The sequence below is a fragment of the Lipotes vexillifer genome, unplaced genomic scaffold (genome assembly GCF_000442215.2).
Source record: "Lipotes vexillifer unplaced genomic scaffold, Lipotes_vexillifer_v1.1 scaffold391, whole genome shotgun sequence".
NCBI lineage: Eukaryota > Metazoa > Chordata > Mammalia > Artiodactyla > Lipotidae > Lipotes > Lipotes vexillifer.
The window spans coordinates 1,459,583-1,476,677 of NW_006786248.1; positions in this window are offsets into that span (position 1 = coordinate 1,459,583).

Below are 17,095 nucleotides of genomic sequence, written 5' to 3' on the forward strand. Positions count from 1 at the left end.
ACCTCTCTTTGAGGGCACTCTATGAGGCCTTTGAAACAGAGGTCTTTCATCTTTATTTAATTTGGGAAAATTTAATCTCCATTATTCCTTCAATTATTTCCTCATCTCCATTTATATTTTCTCTTTCTGGGACTCCTATTATCTGGATATTGGCACTTCTATTTCTCTCCTTCATATATTAAAAAAAATTTTTTTTGGCTATTCTTCCAAGAGATTTCCTCAGTCTGTCTCCTCATTCATTAACTCATTCCTCAGACACATCCCATTGAATGTATTCTTTATTGTAAGTATTATTTTTGTTACCTAATATTTCTGCTTATTTTCAGACTTTTTTTTTCTTGTTTCACATTGCCAATTTTGTCTTTTGTCTCACTGAGTATGTTTATAGGGATAATTTGATTTATTTGTCCTCTTCTAATATTTCTACATATGACAAAATCTATAATTGACTATGTTATTTTTAGTTTTGAAATAATTGTGTTCCTCAAATGACTTCTTTTGGTGTAAGTACATGTAACATTAAAGTTTTAGCTCATCTACTAGGCAATGTGGAAGGTAAAACCTTAACTTGCCTCAGCCCTGGTGTGGGAGGGAGATGTGTCCAGAGTGGAGAATCCTGGGTACTAATCACTTCACATGGTCAGGACTTCACCACTCTGACCAGCAAGAAGCACAGTTGGTTTTCTTGTAATCTTCCTACATCTTTTTGGCCTTCTATGCTTTTCTCCTCCTGTTTTTGTTTATTGACAGCTCTGCCACAGCAGGGTCCAAAGAACACTTGCACTGATGTCTCCTCTGGGTGCTTGTTAAAAGTGTGTTTTCTGGGCTCTACCTCAGACTTGCTGATCCAGACTCTGAGTAGAGCCTGGGAAGCTGAATGTCAGCAAACTATCCAGGTGAATCTTACAGATGTCTACAATTCAGTCATTGCTAGTTCTTACTATTAATTTTGCTCTCAGAAGCTTTATTGAGAAAGTTGGAGGAGAATATACTGTATGACTGAACTGTATGACTGAAATGAGATTTTAATGTGTTGATATCATGTATCTGTCCTACACCTGGATCCCATTAGTATAAGTAAGCAGGGAGTGAATCTAGTGCATGTCTCCCAAGGGGCTCAAAGGACTTCAAGAATCTTAAATCTCCTTAATTCTCAAAATATTCTCTAGTGGGCAAACATTATTAATAGAACAATAAGGAAAATAAAGCTTATTTTGTGTTGATGAATTATGCTGTCTATGGAAGAATATAGTCAGTCAAATAGCTATTGAAGATCATAAAACTGGATAGTAATAAGCAAGCCTGGAGAACCTGGGACACTGTTTCTGTGGCAGAAGAGTCCTTTGGTCATGATTCAAGCAGAAGCAGTTTACATCCACTTCAAGAATCTTCCTAGCAGCATATTCATTATATCCAAAAATAAGAAAGAACTCAGATGCCCATCAACAGTAGAGTGGATTAGCAAAATGTAGTATATTTGCATGACAATAGAAATAAACTACAGACCCATGACACAACATGAATGAATTTCACGGACATAGTTTTGAGTGAAAGAAGATAGGATTCCAATTCCATTTATACGAAGTTCAAAAAACAAGAAAACTAAACTACAGTGTTTAGGAATTCAAACTTGGGTAGCTAAAGTATAAAGAAATGCAAGGAAATTATCTCCATAAATGTCTCCTTTAGGGAAGAGAGAGGGTTATGTCAAGTTTGTCTATCATTCCATACTGGCCTTTCCTGGCCAGGGATCTTGCCTGTTTATGCCAACGGGGGAGCTGAGGATACTGTGTTTGGGCTATATCAGCAATTCTCAGTGAATGCCCTCCTGAATGGAAAGGGAATTCGAATCCTCCTTTCTTTGTATAAAGGACAGCGCAGGTTTGAAGTGAGCAGTCAAAAATCTGCCACAGTTACCAGAACACCGAGTAGAGTTCCCTGTGCAGTGTAAAGCAACTATACTCCAATAAAAAAAATACATATATAAAGAAAGAAAAAACAATCTGCCAGGGTTTACTTATCATGTCCCACTTCTGAGGCCACATTTCTTACAGAATGATGGAAAGTGACTGAGTTATTCTTCATTCATGCACATAACAATGTCACTTCTGGGGCTTTTAGGACTTTCTAACTTAAAGTGCTCTTCCGCATCATTTATTCACAGACTCGACTGATAGTTATGAGTACCTACCCGATGCCAGGCAGTCTTCTGGCTGTGCTAAAGATACAACATGTGGAAGAGACAAAACTTCAGCCTTCATAGAACTTGCAATTGAGATGGAAAGATAAAAGGCAAATAATAAATATAAAAATTATGTATAGATGTAATTTAAAGTAGTAGTTAGACTTGAAAAAAATGTACCAGGGAAAAGAGATAGAAGTAAAAGTGTGTGGGGGGGAATATGGTTTCAATTTTTACAAGCCAGGGGAGACCTTTCTGAGGAGGCAATGGAAGTTTTCCATGATTTCCTTGTATATGCTATGAGGTGATTTTGTTCATTTTTTCGCCCTAGTCCTTAGGGTTGGTCAGATAAACTGCTTTAGATCACTAGATCTAAAGAGTGTGCATTATTCATAGTTCTTTTTCATATTAGCCTGCAAACTATGGCCTGTGGGCCAACCACCTGTTTCCTTAATGTCTATGAATGTTCTTACTCTACAATGGCAGAGACGAGTAGTTGAGACCGAGACCATATGGCCCAAAAGCCTGAAACACTTACTATCTGGGCCTTTACAGAAAAATTTTGTTGGTTCCTGGCTCAGATCATTGATTTTTTTTTTTTTTTTTTGCGGTATGCGGGCCTCTCACTGTTGTGGCCTCTCCCCTTGCGGAGCACAGGCTCTGGACACGCAGGCTCAGCGGCCATGGCTCACGGGCCCAGCCGCTCCACGACATGTGGGATCTTCCCTGACTGGGGCATGAACCCATGTCCCCTGCATCGGCAGGTGGACTCTCAACCACTGCGCCACCAGGGAAGCCCAGATCATTGATTTTTAAATTTCATTGTATTTAAAGCCATTAATCTCCCTCTAAGCATTGTGTTAGCTGCATTTAACTGGCTTTGATATGACCTACATGTTACCATTCAGTTTAAACTATTTTTAAAATATTCACTATAATTTAATCATGGGTTAATTAGATGCAAGTTGTTTAATTGCTAAACTATTAAGGATTTGTCTATTTATCTTTCTGTTCTTTATTTCTAGTTTAAATTCAAAGTGGTCAGAGAGCACACCTTAAATCTTTTCATTTATTTATTTTTTTCTGAGACTTTGATTGAGGGACCAGCATATGGTATATTTTGGTAACTGTTCCAACTAATAAATAAATGGATCTAAGTCTCCAATAAAAAGAAAATTGATATGCAGCTGTTAAGCACGGTATTTTACATAGGTAAATTTGATTAATTTGATTAATTATGTTGTTCAAATATTTTATATCCTTGTTGACTTTTTTTTTTTTTTTAAATAATATTCTTTTCTCTTTAAACCCCATATTTGTTTATTTATTTATTTTTGGCTACGTTGGGTCTTCGTTTCTGTGCGAGGGCTTCCTCTAGTTGTGGCAAGCGGGGGCCACTCTTCATCGCGGTGCGCGGGCCCCTCACTATCGTGGCCTCCCTTGTTGCGGAGCACAGGCTCCAGACGCGCAGGCTCAGTAGTTGTGGCTCATGGGCCTAGTTGCCCCGCGGCATGTGGGATCTTCCCAGACCAGGGCTCGAACCCGTGTCCCCTGCATTAGCAGGCAGATTCTCAACCACTGCGCCACCAGGGAAGCCCTATCCTTGTTGACTTTTTGACTGCTGTTCTAATACTTACTTAGAGATATGTATCAAAATCACCAACTGCTATTACATGATTTTAGCTGTTTCTTCTTTTAGTTCTGTTAAGTTTCGCATTGTATATTTTCGAGTTATTAGGTACACATATGTGAAGCATTAAGTACAGAAAATTTTAGAATGACTATCTGTTTAGTTGATATTTTTATTGTTATGAAATATTTCTCTGCTTCTAGTGATTTTTTTTGCCTTAAAGTCTATTAATTTGATATTATATACAAATAACCAGTTTTCTCTTGGCTACTGTTTACATGATATAATTTTTTCTATCCTTTTACTTTCCATTTACCTGTGTCCTTATATTTAAACTTCTTCTCTTATAGATAGCACATACTCAAGTCTTGGTTTTGTATCCAGTGTGACAATCTCTGTCTTTAGTTGGAATATCTAGTTATTCATACATGATGCAACAAATAAAATAAATGGATCTAAGTCTCCAATATTGCTATTTATTTCTGTTTATACTATCTGTTCTTTGTTTCATATTTTTTCTTAGCAGGTTTCTTTTGTATTAGTTAAACATTTTTTTGTTATTCTATTATTCATCTCTATTAGCTATTCTCGAAAATTTTAGTAGTTACCTAGAGATTCAATATGAATCCCTCACTTACTACAGTTTACCTTAAGGTAGTTATTTTTACCACCTAAGCAATGCAAAAACTTTGTAGCATTTTTAATCTATTTAATGTTCTTGCTTATTGTGCTATTGTCATATATTTTTATTTTTATTTATTCTGCTTAAGGTTCACCAATCTTCAATCTGTGGGTTGATAGCTTTCAACAGTTTGAAGAAATTTTTGCTAGTCTATTTTCAAATATTCATTCTGCTTCATTTTTTTTCTCTTCTTTTCTGCTGGAATTCACATTAAATGTACAGTAATTAGTTGACTGTTTAGATTATTTGATTACTTATTTCACATATATTTTATGCTCTTTATTTCCATTCTTCTTTTCTCTGTGCACTTTAGTTTGGATACATTTTATCGACTTATTTTCAACTTCATTGTTCCTGTCTTCTGCTATGTCTGGTTTGCTGTTAAATCCATCCAATGAGTTCTTAATTTTAGACGTGGTATTTTTCATTTCTAGAATATACATTTCATTTCTAGACTATTCATTTCTAGAAATGTATATATATTTTAGAGTTTCAGGTCTCTGTTGAAAGTATTCCTTCTATAGTTTCAATTCTCTGTTGAAAATCTTCAATTTCTTTGTCTTTTCATCTTACTTTTTAAAAAAAATCTATTAATCGTAGATGGTCCTCCCAGCTCTTTGATTAAGAGACTAAAATTTTCCATCTCCTCAAACCTGGAAATTTTGCCCTTTGTAGGTTTTGAACTTAGCTATTATTTTACCCTGTGCAGGGTCAAAATCTGGCCAATGTCAAGAGGTTCAAAATTAGACCAATTGTCTGTTTATTGCAGGCCTCTCTCTCTAATGGAATTTAGCACCATGAGACCATGGGAGACTCCATTCTGCCTTTCAGGCTCAAGTTTCCAGTCGCATACATTGCCTCATAAATCAGCAACTGTCCTGTGAGGAAAACAGATATATATGTCAATTAGGTTGGATTTGCTAATTGTGTTATTCAAATCTTCTATATGCTTATCAATTTTTGGTGCACTTGTTTCATGAGTTACTGAGAGGATTATATTAACATGTTCCGCTCTGATTTGTCCTTTACATATTTTGAAGCTCTATTATTAGATACATAAATATTTAGATCAATTCTACCCTCTGGGTAACTTGAAATTTTATTGTCATGATGTGTCCCTGTTTATCTCTATTTAGTATTTTGCCTTAAAGTTTATTTTATCTCGTATTAATATGATAATATTAGCTTTCTTTTCATTAGTGTGTATGTTTTCCTTCCTTTAACTTTCTCCTATTTCTTTTTATCTGTATCCTTATATTTAAGATAATAGCATAAGTTGGGTTTTATTTTATTCAGTGTGACCATTTTTTCCCCTTTTCTGAAACATTTGGTCTATTTTCATTTAATGTATTTACCAACAAAATTATTTTTGTTCTCCCATCTTTTTCCCCCATCTTTTCTGCTTCTGTTTTCTCTTTTTCTCTTATATTTAATTGATTGGTTTTATATTGCAACTTTCACTCTAAATTTTGAAGTGTTTTTTTTTTCTACTATTCTATAAGTAGTCATGATGGAAATAATCCTGCATCCTTGCCTTGTAACATTTTTTGTTTTGGTCATCTTTCTGGACTCTACAGGGATTGTGGAACACTTTAACTCCATTAACCCTCTCCAAACCTATAGGTATTGTTGTCATGTATTTTAATTCTATACATATTTTTAAACCCCACTAGATTTTATTATTTCTTTATTAATTCATCATCCATTTAGATTTGCCACTTACATTATATTTAAATCCTTCCTGAGGATACTAGTAATCCTTGGTCAACTTAATAAATTTCAGGTTTGCAATTTTATGGAATATCTTGGTTTACTTATGTTTGCCCTTACATGTAAAGTTCCATCCTTCAGGGTCTCATCTCAATGCATGGTGACTCCATCTATGATAGGCCCTGGATTCTAACCTTTGTCTCCCAGGCTTACAAGTTTTTAAAATGTGATGCTTATTTTCAGCCATTTCTTCTGGTATAAAAGGCTCCCTGGTAATAAGTTCCAAATGCCAATTTTACCTCTCTAGATTTCTGTTTATTCCCAGATACTTCTCAGCCCTCTAATGCCTTCAAGAATACACTCTTGCACTATAAAAGAATTTGGGGAGACTGTGAAAAAGATTGGAGATTACTAGAGGAATTTTGGGAGAGAGCTGTTGGTAGGCTGCAGAGTATTGCATCCCACTTCATCATCAGTCAAGAGATAAGCTTAATGCATCTCCTCACAGTCTCACAGAGTGACCTGGTAGCTAATTGTTATGCATTGAGTTGTGTCCCCTCCAAAAAGATATGTTGAAGTTCTAACCCCAGTACCTTGGAGTGTGACCTTATTTGAAAATAGGATCATTTCAGATGTCATTGTTAAGATGACGTGATACCAGAGTAGAGTGGTCCCTTGGTCCAATATGATTGCTGTCCTTATAAGAAGATGACCAACTGAAGACAGAGACACATAGGAGGAGGCCATGTGAAGACAGAGGCAGGGACTGAATTATGCTGTCACCAGCTAAGGAACACCTGGGGCTACCAGAACCTCAAAGACTCAAGGAAAGCTCTTCCCTTGGAGACTCCAGAGAGAGCACAGCCCAATCAACACCTGGATTTCAGACTTCTAACTTCCAGAACCATGAGAAAATAAACTTTTGTTGTTTTAAGCCACTCAGCTTATGGTACTTTGTCATGATAGCCCTAGGAAACTAATACACTGATTCATACCTAAATATCCTAAAAGGGAAAATGGTTAGCTAGTCATTCTGTGTGGCAAGAAAGTGTGACTGGGTTGGACAACCTTCAGGCCTATATTTCTCAGGGAAAAGAATGGATAAACATTTCCCAGGGATTAGAGATGGGTCATACCTGAGAAAGAGCTGTTGTGGAGTTATCTTAGATCCTGTCCAAGAGAGCCACCAATATGTTAGGAACTCAACAGCAGAGCAAAATTCCAAAATCTCAGAAGCTAAAAAACAATCAGTCACAGAAGATCTATTTTCCTATATAAAGGGACCTACAGGGGAGAGATCCTCAATGATGTGGATCAACAGTCTCAAGGCAACTCACTGAAACATCCCTGAGATAGTCAGTTAAAAAAATCCACGTGTCTCAGGAAACACTCATGCCATCTCATAACTAGTCAGGTAAGAATTCCCTGCTCCTTTTGTCTGAGTGAAGTAAAAACAGTTTTGAGAGATGGAAGGAGGAACAGTAGAGGAGGATCAGTAGAAGTTCAAGGAGATGAAGACAGAAGATGGAAATCACACCCCCTTTTCCAATGCAGTTGGTCAGTCTACAATAAACCTAAGTTGGAGGAGGAGGAGAATATGCCACAGCAATAAAGTTTGGCATTTCTGATTACTACCTTGGATTAGACATTTTAATTATTAAACTGAGACTTTGGAGGAACTGGAGTGATCAAGGAATATTTTCTTACCCAAGAAGGACCCAAGAAGTCATTGAATCTTCCATAAATTTCATCCAGGGACAGGGAAGAAACAACCCTACATTAAAAAATGCAAGGAGAGAGAGAGTGATAAAAATAAAAGTAAATTTGCCTGCTTCTTGAATGTAGCACCTACATGAAGCAAGTAGAAAATTTTGTAGTCAGCCTACTGAGAGAAGTAGGTAAGAGACAGAGTCCAGTGACATTTGAATTTCAGCTTCTGGTTCTCCCTGCTTCTAAGTTGTGCCCCTCCCACCTTGGTGCAAGATAATTGTTCAAGTGGTCACAAATAATCTATAATAATTTTGCTCTTTGGGAAATCACTCCTTTTCTGTTATGGGCTGAATTGTGTGCCTCCCCCCATGCCCCCCACCCACCATGCATATGTTGAAGCCCTAACACCCAGGACCTCAGAATGTAAATTTACTTGGTGATAGAACCTTTAAAGAGGTGATTAAGTTAAAATGAGGCACTAATCCATTATGACTGCTGTCCTCATAAAAAGAGGAAATTTGGACAGAGAGACACCAGAGATGCATGTGCATGGAGGAAAGACCTTGTGAACACGCAACAAGAGGATGACCATCGGCAAACCACAGAGAGAGGTCTTGGCAGAAACCAAACCTGATGACAACCTGATCTGGAACTTCTAGTCTCCAGAACTAAGAGACAATACATTTCTGTTGTTTAAGCCAACCAGTCCTTGGTACTTTATTATGGCAGCCTGAGCAAACTAACACATCTTCCATGATTCTATCCATGTGGTCTGAATGGCAGCTTTCATTTTCATAAAGATCTTATTCTCTTAGTCACAGACATAAGACATGATGTAGGCCAATCATGGTACTTCATAGGCCCCAGTGATTAAACCAGGATATGGGTTTGTGATCCAAATTAGGACAATCAGGGACATTTTATGTAATTTTTCAAACTGGAGCTGGGTTAAAGGATTTCCAATTTCCTTTCAAAAGTGGGTATCTAATCCACTATTCATCTTCCTCTCCATGATGGAATAGGACAAATATATTTTATTGCCATCAGGTGGCTTTTGCCTTTTTGCAGGGCTCAAAGTTGTTCAGTTGTTCTTTGCTGTTGACAGATTAGGCATTCATTACTAATTATAGCCAGACAGCCCTGGTGAGGATAATTTCATGTTGTTGGGTCCATGCATAACGTCCACCCTTGCCACATTGGCTGATTGTTCATGAGTCCATTGAGGAAGCACTTGAGGTGGCTGAGAAGACTGACTTCTACAGAATAGTTCGCTGTGTTCACCAGGTCGTTGACAATTTCTCCTAGGCCTACGATTTATTGCCTCTCAGCTCCAAATTTACTCTTTTTTGCCTGCTCTGTGAAAATGGATCTGGACCTTTTAAATTTTCTTTCTGTTCTCTTCCTTTTATTTATTTATATTTTTTGCCAGCTGGTATATGCTAAGCTTTTTCAGTAAAGGGTACTGAAGAGATATTTCAGGAGGAAAGGGTTCTAGTGCTGACTCAGTGGGCTCCTGTAATGTGGGCAACTTTTCCATTGCCCAGTTTCTGCAGTACTTTGTGGTCAGCCACCCAGCAACTTCCATCAGCATCACTCTCCATTAGGTGGTCCCTCTGGTGAGACACCTTTCCTGAAGAGCAGAAGGTACCATCACCACAGCACCACAGCAGCTTCTCTGCTCTCCAGTGAGCCATGGTCATGCCATCTCCAACAAGGTCTGCATCCTCAGGCCCTGGGCTTTTCATCAGCCCAGGGTCAGCAGATCTTCTCTTTATCCACTATCCATGTATACTTTAGTGTTCTTTTTACTTCTAATTAGCCAATTCCTCAGTATTCTAACGCCCTATATAGTTAATAATTCTTTACACTAAACTTTCCCTGTTCCAATTATTAAGTGGATTCTCTCCTGATTGGACCCTGACTGACACACTGCACAAGGGGTCTTTTTGGTGGCATTCACAGGGGACACTGATATGCTCACAATGTAGGCACATTCTTAGAGTTCCACCCTCAAACTAAACCATCTTGTCACTGATATATCCATGTTGTTCCTTACAAGTCCCTGGCCATCTAGCTATCCTTTAGCCACTGCAATTGACTCTATAAGTAGAGGAACAACTCAGTGAGCCACTCAAGCTTCTTCCCATCTGAAAGATTTATTTCCCACTAATCTTCAGAGATTCTCTGAAGTAGAGATAAAACAATGTAATGATCAATCATTTCTGGCTGGTGAGAGCATCTCATGCAGACCAACTGTATACTAGGCTCAGATCAACTGGTAATGGTAAAACCTCCATAAGTCCATAGGTGAGAGTTGAATGAGAGGTGGAAATGGGTCAAGAATTGGCCTACTGGGAATGTGAGCCAGCTGCTCAAGCAACTTACCAAACCCTCATGAGCTGCTTGAATTCATTGTCCTGTAGACCACCCATTTGGTGGAACTTTATTGTTTAGTGGGCCAGATAACATGCAGTACAGGAAGGCCACTCAGCATGGACATATGATGTCCCATCTACCTAAGCTCAATTACAAGAGAAGAGCTCTTTCTGAAAGGGAGAATATTTACCAAAGCAAACTTAGCTTTGTTTCAAAACCCTGGGTTCTTTGCAGTGATTCTCTAATTGTGACTTGCCATAGACTCCATGTAGTATCTAGTCAATCACAGGCACTTCAAGTTTAACTGGATCCATTGCTTCTTAACGGCTAGATGGCAGAGATGCTTTCTTGAAGCCTCCAGCTGGAGAGCCTTCTCTTGCTCAAGATCACTAAGAGCTGGCAGCCTAATTGATTCCTCAGTAAATAGTTTTTGGAGCAGCATGCTCGAATGTGGCATATGTTGCCTCCAAAACCCAAAGAAGCCCAACAACCACTCTTTCATCATAGCCCTTCCAGTTAGGAGATTATTTTCAGAAAAAGCAGATAGTCAATAAACATACAAAAAGATGCTCAATTTCATAAGCAATCACAGGAATGCAAAGCAAAGTCATAATGATATAAAATTACTACCCTGCCAACTTGGCAAAAAATTTAAAGTCTGAATAAAACAAGAATTGGAAAGGCTGTAGACTAGTGAGTATTTTCATGCTTTGCTGGAGGGAGTATAAATTGGTAAATGACTTTGAAAACAGTATGTCATCACCTAGTGATGTTGGACACATACATAAACTATGAACAAGCAATTCTACTCCTGGTTACTTATCATAGAGAAACTCTTGCACAAGAAGTTTGTAACAAGACCCGTAAATAAAAATGTTCATGGTAACTTGTTTGTCATAATAAAAATCTAGACAATATTACAATTGTAAATCAACAGTAGAATGGTAAATGAATAATATAGATATAATGGGATAACACAGCAATTAAAATAAATGAAGTATAAATATCATGTTTAGTGCAGTAGGCAGAATTCTAAGATAGCCCCAAGATTCCAAACCCCTAGTATACACACAATAGTCCCCTCCACTTGAGTGTTGATTGGACTTGTGAATATGATGGGAGAGTCACTCCCTTTATTATGGTATGTAATATGACTCCACTGTAGCAGACTGGTGAGAAATTCTCCTGCTGACCTTGAAGAAATGAGCTGTCATGTTGTGAAAGGAGGGACCCACATGGCAGGGATGTAAAAACTGAGAGTTGTTTCCGGTTGGCAGCTAGTAAAAAAATGGGAACCTCAGTCCTATAACTGCAATAAACTGGATTCTGCCAATAACCAGTGAGCTTGAAAGAGGATTCTGAATTTCAGATGAGACTGCAGCCCTGGTTGACACCTACATTTCAGCCTGGTGAAACCCTGAGCAGATGACTCAACTAACTCAGATGATCTGACCCATGAAAACTATGAGATAATAAATGTGTGTTTTTAAGTCACTAAGTTTGTGGTAATTAGTTACAATGCAATAGAACACTAATATATTAAGGTAAAGAAAGAAATCACAAAGCAAAATATATAGTATGATTTTATTTATGTAGTGTTCAAAATACTATGTTCCCTGGAGGTACATATATGGATAACAAACCTATAAAGAAAAGCAAAGGCATAATTGTCACTTAAGTCAGCATAATGATTCCCTCTAGGTTAGAGGGAAGGTTTACCATTAGAGAAGGGCATGTGGGAAACTTCTAAGTTTCTAGCACTAGTTCATATACTATCTTGGGTAGTGTTTACATGGGGATACACTTTATTATCACTGATGAAACAGTGCTTATAGAGTTTATACAATTCTGTGTAAGTATGATATATTATACAATGTAAAATTTTAAAATGTAAGAGAAGGAATGGAGGAAAAAATGATGTAGGAGAGAGAGAAGGGAGGGAGGCAGATAACCATTTTAGGAATGGCAACTGCAATTGAAATCACCATCTGATTAGACCTATTATAATTACAGTGTGACTCCCCAATATCCATCTGATTTTTGCACAGGACATTAGAGGCAAGTTAAATGGGAGAGGTAGTAGAAATCAACACTTCTGTATCCTTCAAGTTTTGGGTGGTAACACTAATCACCAACATTCCCATTGTAAAATGGCACTACTTTGGGTTTATGTTTTGAGTACAGGGTAGGTGCATATGTTTATACCACAATAGCCCCGCACTCCATGTGTCAGGGAGCTGATGGGAGAATCCTGCCAGATGACAAGCATGCTTATTACAACTGACATTCAGAATCTGGAGAATTAATCTCAGGATGGCTTGTGGACCTACTGGAACCAATGAGAAATGATGCAACTGGTGCTCACAAGTCCCCATTCTGATTGAGGGACCATGGTGTCTTTCTAGGAAGTATGTTGTCTCTATTCAGATGGCGTCAGTCAAGCTTTGGTTAACCAGAACTAGCATTGTACTTATCAAAAAAGGCATAGTGGACTGCACAACTATTTCAGTCCTTGGTACTTTCTGACCAATTAGCCTCTGTTAAATATCCATGTAGGCCAAACCATTCAGATTTCTATTCTAGCTCTTTTATGTAAGAATTCTTCTCTTAAGTTGGACTTTGTAAATGTCATCTAGGAGCATTCTTAATGATATGGACAAAGAATCTCTTGGTTCATCAAAGTCTTTTTTTCAATACCCACTTTAGTCCAGTTGACTACAGGCTATCATTTAAGTAACTACTTGGTTACTAGCTGCTGTGGACTACTGTCCCATTCTCTAACACTACCTAGTGTTCTTACTGCCTTCAGCCAACCATTTCAGACACTAGTCCCAGATTTCTATTTCTTTGAGGATCTTTCTGGATCAATTCTGTGTCAGTAATAGTTCTTCATTGAAGACAACAGAATCCACTGTAACCAGTTTAGGCAGGTGTGTCAGAGCTTCCCTAGACTACACTCACGCTCGGTGATTTGCTACAAGGACTCACAGGACTCAGAAAAGCTGTTATATTCATGGCTACAGTTTATTGTAGCAAAAGAATACAGATTAAAATCATCAAAGAAAAAAGGAGATGAGACAAAGTCCAGGAGAAACCAGGCACAAACTTCCAGGTGTCCTCTCCCATGTATTCACATGGGGATGTGCTTAATTCCTCCAGCAACGATGTGCAACAGCGCATATGAAATATTGCCAACCAGAGAAGCTCTCCCAAGCCTTGGTGTTCAGATTTTTTATTCAGGGTCAGTCATGTAGACATGTAATGCCTTACAAGGCAGAGTGTTACAAGGGCTCAAAGATTATTGCCCAGGGTTCCAGTCAAGGGTTAGTCTTGAAGTCAGGCCCTTCTTTAGAATGTGCAGTGTTTGAACTACCCAGGCTCATTGAGTTAACCAATTCCTGCCCAACAGTTAAAGATTTATAAAGAAATATGACAAAGATCACAGTACAATGAGAAGGGACTGCCTCTAGGTTAGGTTTCTGAGAACATTTCTCAGAACCATATCATAGAGATGGCCTGCTAGTGGAGATGCTATCTCAGACAAGACTATTTTTGCTGCAAATGGAAGGCTACCACTATCTAATATGTACAGCCTAAGTCCCCCTGCACAGAAAGACAGAAGACTGGGGAATGTAAGATTGTTTCAATTTCACTTTGGGAGGTAGAATTCAAAATGTCGGGGCATATCAAAATGACCGCAGGGAGTTCAAAAGAATTGGGGGCAGCCATTAATGATTAATGACAGTTGTTCTCTGAAGTGGGTTATGGTTGGGGGGGTGAGTGGTGGGGGTGTCTTGATAATTACCATTGAAATCACCTAAAGCATTTGGCAAAAATTCAGGTTCCTGAGATTCATCTAAGACCTACTGAATCCCAATCAATGGTGTTAAACTCCCCCATTCCCAAATATTTTAGTAAGTTAGTCCAGTACTACAGTGCTTGAATTTCTGACTTCATTAATTCTCTGCTTTCACTCAGATACTTATTATAGCAAAATGATAAAGCAGAGGCAGAGTAGCAGCAACTCACTGCCAGAGACAAGGTGAGTGTGGAGCTACAATATGCAACAAGGCCAGAATGATAAATAGCAAGGCTTACCCTACAGGGGGTCTTTGGTGTTGGGCAATCAATCACAATTGATACATAAAAGAAAAATATAGGAGCAATCCATGAAGCAATTTAACTTGATCCATATTGCAAAAGGAATTCTTAGTTGGGGAACAAATACCATGAGGATTCAAAATCCTTCACCAAGTCCCAAGTTGTAGTTATTTCACAGACCCAGAGCCCCTTGAATTGCTTGAGGAACCAATTTCTGATAATATCACGAGTACAAATGGTAAATATTCCTCCTAACATTTCCCAGTCTAGTAGCAGACAATTACAAGGCCAACTGTGTGCTGAAGAAAGAGAAAAACCCAGGTCTTCTGTGGACACTTGGAATTAATTCTGTGGGATAGGGAACAATAAGGGTCAAAAAAAAAAAAAAAAAAAAAGAAGACTTTGAGCCTGTGTCTAAGTCTCAGAGGACCATGAAAACAAGCTAAAATTATTTTCCTAGATCTTGAGAGTGTGATTGGACTAACCTTAGCAATTGACAGAATCCTCAACTGGCTCCCTAGTCAGTGGAGCAAAGCATATTATTGGATGAAAGACCAAAGGAAACTATGGAGCTGCCTCTCTAAAAAAACAGAAAAACACATGCCTGTGAAAATTTCAAAGATCATACCACATTCAAAGTCTTGAAATATATAGTAGTTAGTGATTCCTATCACGTCTCCGGAGATCAAATTGTTAGGGGAGCCACTGTCTGAAACTGCCTACCCTGGCCAGGCCCACAGTAACCATTTGCATGAGTTATCTTGTGACAGGAGGTCCTGGTAAGGAATGCGGGAATAAGAAGCCACCACCAACGGTAAGAATTCAGGAAAGGTCAAAAGGAGAGAGAAGAGGCCAGTCCATATGTCCTACCAACCTCCCAGAATCCTTGCTGGAATCCATCTTGGCTGAGTGATGTGCGGGCCACCAGGAAGGACCCTGAGTCAGAATGATTGGCCAGAGACAACCCGGAAACTAATCCCATCACCACAAAACCTGAGACTGCAAGCCACGTGGCAGAGCAGTCCTCCTGGGTTCCCTTACCCTGCTGCTCTCCACCTGGGTTGCCCTTCCCAACAAAGTCTCTTGCTATGTCAGCACATGTGTCTCCTTGGACAATTCATTTCTGAGTGTTAGACAAGTGCCCAGTCTCGGGCCCCAGAAGGGATCCCCCTTCCTGCAACAAAATAGGTCTTGAAGAATGACAGCAGATTACTATAATGTCAGTCAAATAGTGATTACAATTACAGTTGCTATCGCAGGTATATTTTCTTTACCAGAGCAAATAAATACAGTTCTTGGTTACTGGTACATAGTGATGAATCTGCAAGATGATAAGTTCTGTGTCTCAATGACCAGAAAACATCTGAATGAATTCACTGGCAGGACTAACCTCTACAACTCTGTGCCAGAACAACCTGCAGAGGATTTGCTTATCTTGTCGTTCTACAGGAAATCATCCTTGTCTGCTACATTGATGACATCTTACTGAGAGACACTGGAAAACTGGGAGTGGCAGATACCAAAGATGCCTGGGTAAGACATAGAGATAATAGGGTAGATAAGTGAGATTTCATTTTAAAAGGAAGGCCTTTCCCAACATTTATCACCTTGGGAAAAATGCATGTTCTCAGTCAGGAACTGTAAGCCATGGTGACTCTTGAGTAGACAGCAAATGATATTTATCCTATTCTGAAATTTTCCAATTAGCTTTCTACTTGGTTCTGAAAGAGATTAAATGCCTGATAAGGGGACGTCAAGTGACTTCATGAATTGAAATTTCCATGGTGGACTATTATTTAATCTACCAAGCCATAAAGTTGGCTGTGCCCAGCTGCACTCCATCAGAAATTGGAAGCAATTTATAAAAGATCAAAAGCTTGATAAATTAATCTTCCTGCAAATAATAGCTATGAACTCTGAACAATAACAACAACAATACCAAAATGCCTGGGGGCTCTAGAGACTGAACAAATAGATTTGGGGAAAGAGCTGAAATTGGGAACAAGTGACATGAAGGGAGAGAGTTCCCATGTTTTCCAGCTTTGCCCCGAGGGCAGCCACAGTTAGGGAGATGACAATGTGGGGCAGATAACATTTGATAGAAAGGTTGCTATCTTCTGGAGAGAGGAACCAATAAAAGGAGACCAAAGTAATCAGGGTCATCAGAGAATAAGGGGGAATCCCATAAAGAAGAGAGAGAAGGTGAACCGCAAATTCCATGTTTAAACTCAGCCAAACTTTCTTGCTGATCACTGAAACATGAATGGATGAAGCAAACTGAAAACAGTGTGCACATGCTCCCCACATCCGCTATGACAGCTTTCACTTTGAGTATAACCGAGTTAAATGCCTGTGCTATTCAGAACAATATAACATGAACCAGAGTCTCCATAACATAAGTCTTCCTGATGTCCAGGATATAATACAAAACTATTTGATACATGAAGTACCAGGAAAATATGACTTAGCCTCAGGGGAAAAGAAGTTGACAGATGCCAACCAGAGATGACCCAGATATTATCAAACAAGAATTTAAAAACAGCTGTTGTACCTTTGCTCAGTGAAGTAAAGGAAAATACACTTGCAATGAATAAGAAAAATTACTTTTTCTTTAAAAAAGAAAAGTTTAGAACTGAAAAAGTACAGTATCTGAAATAAATTAACTACATGGGTTTAATAGCAGAATGGAGATGACAGAGTAAAG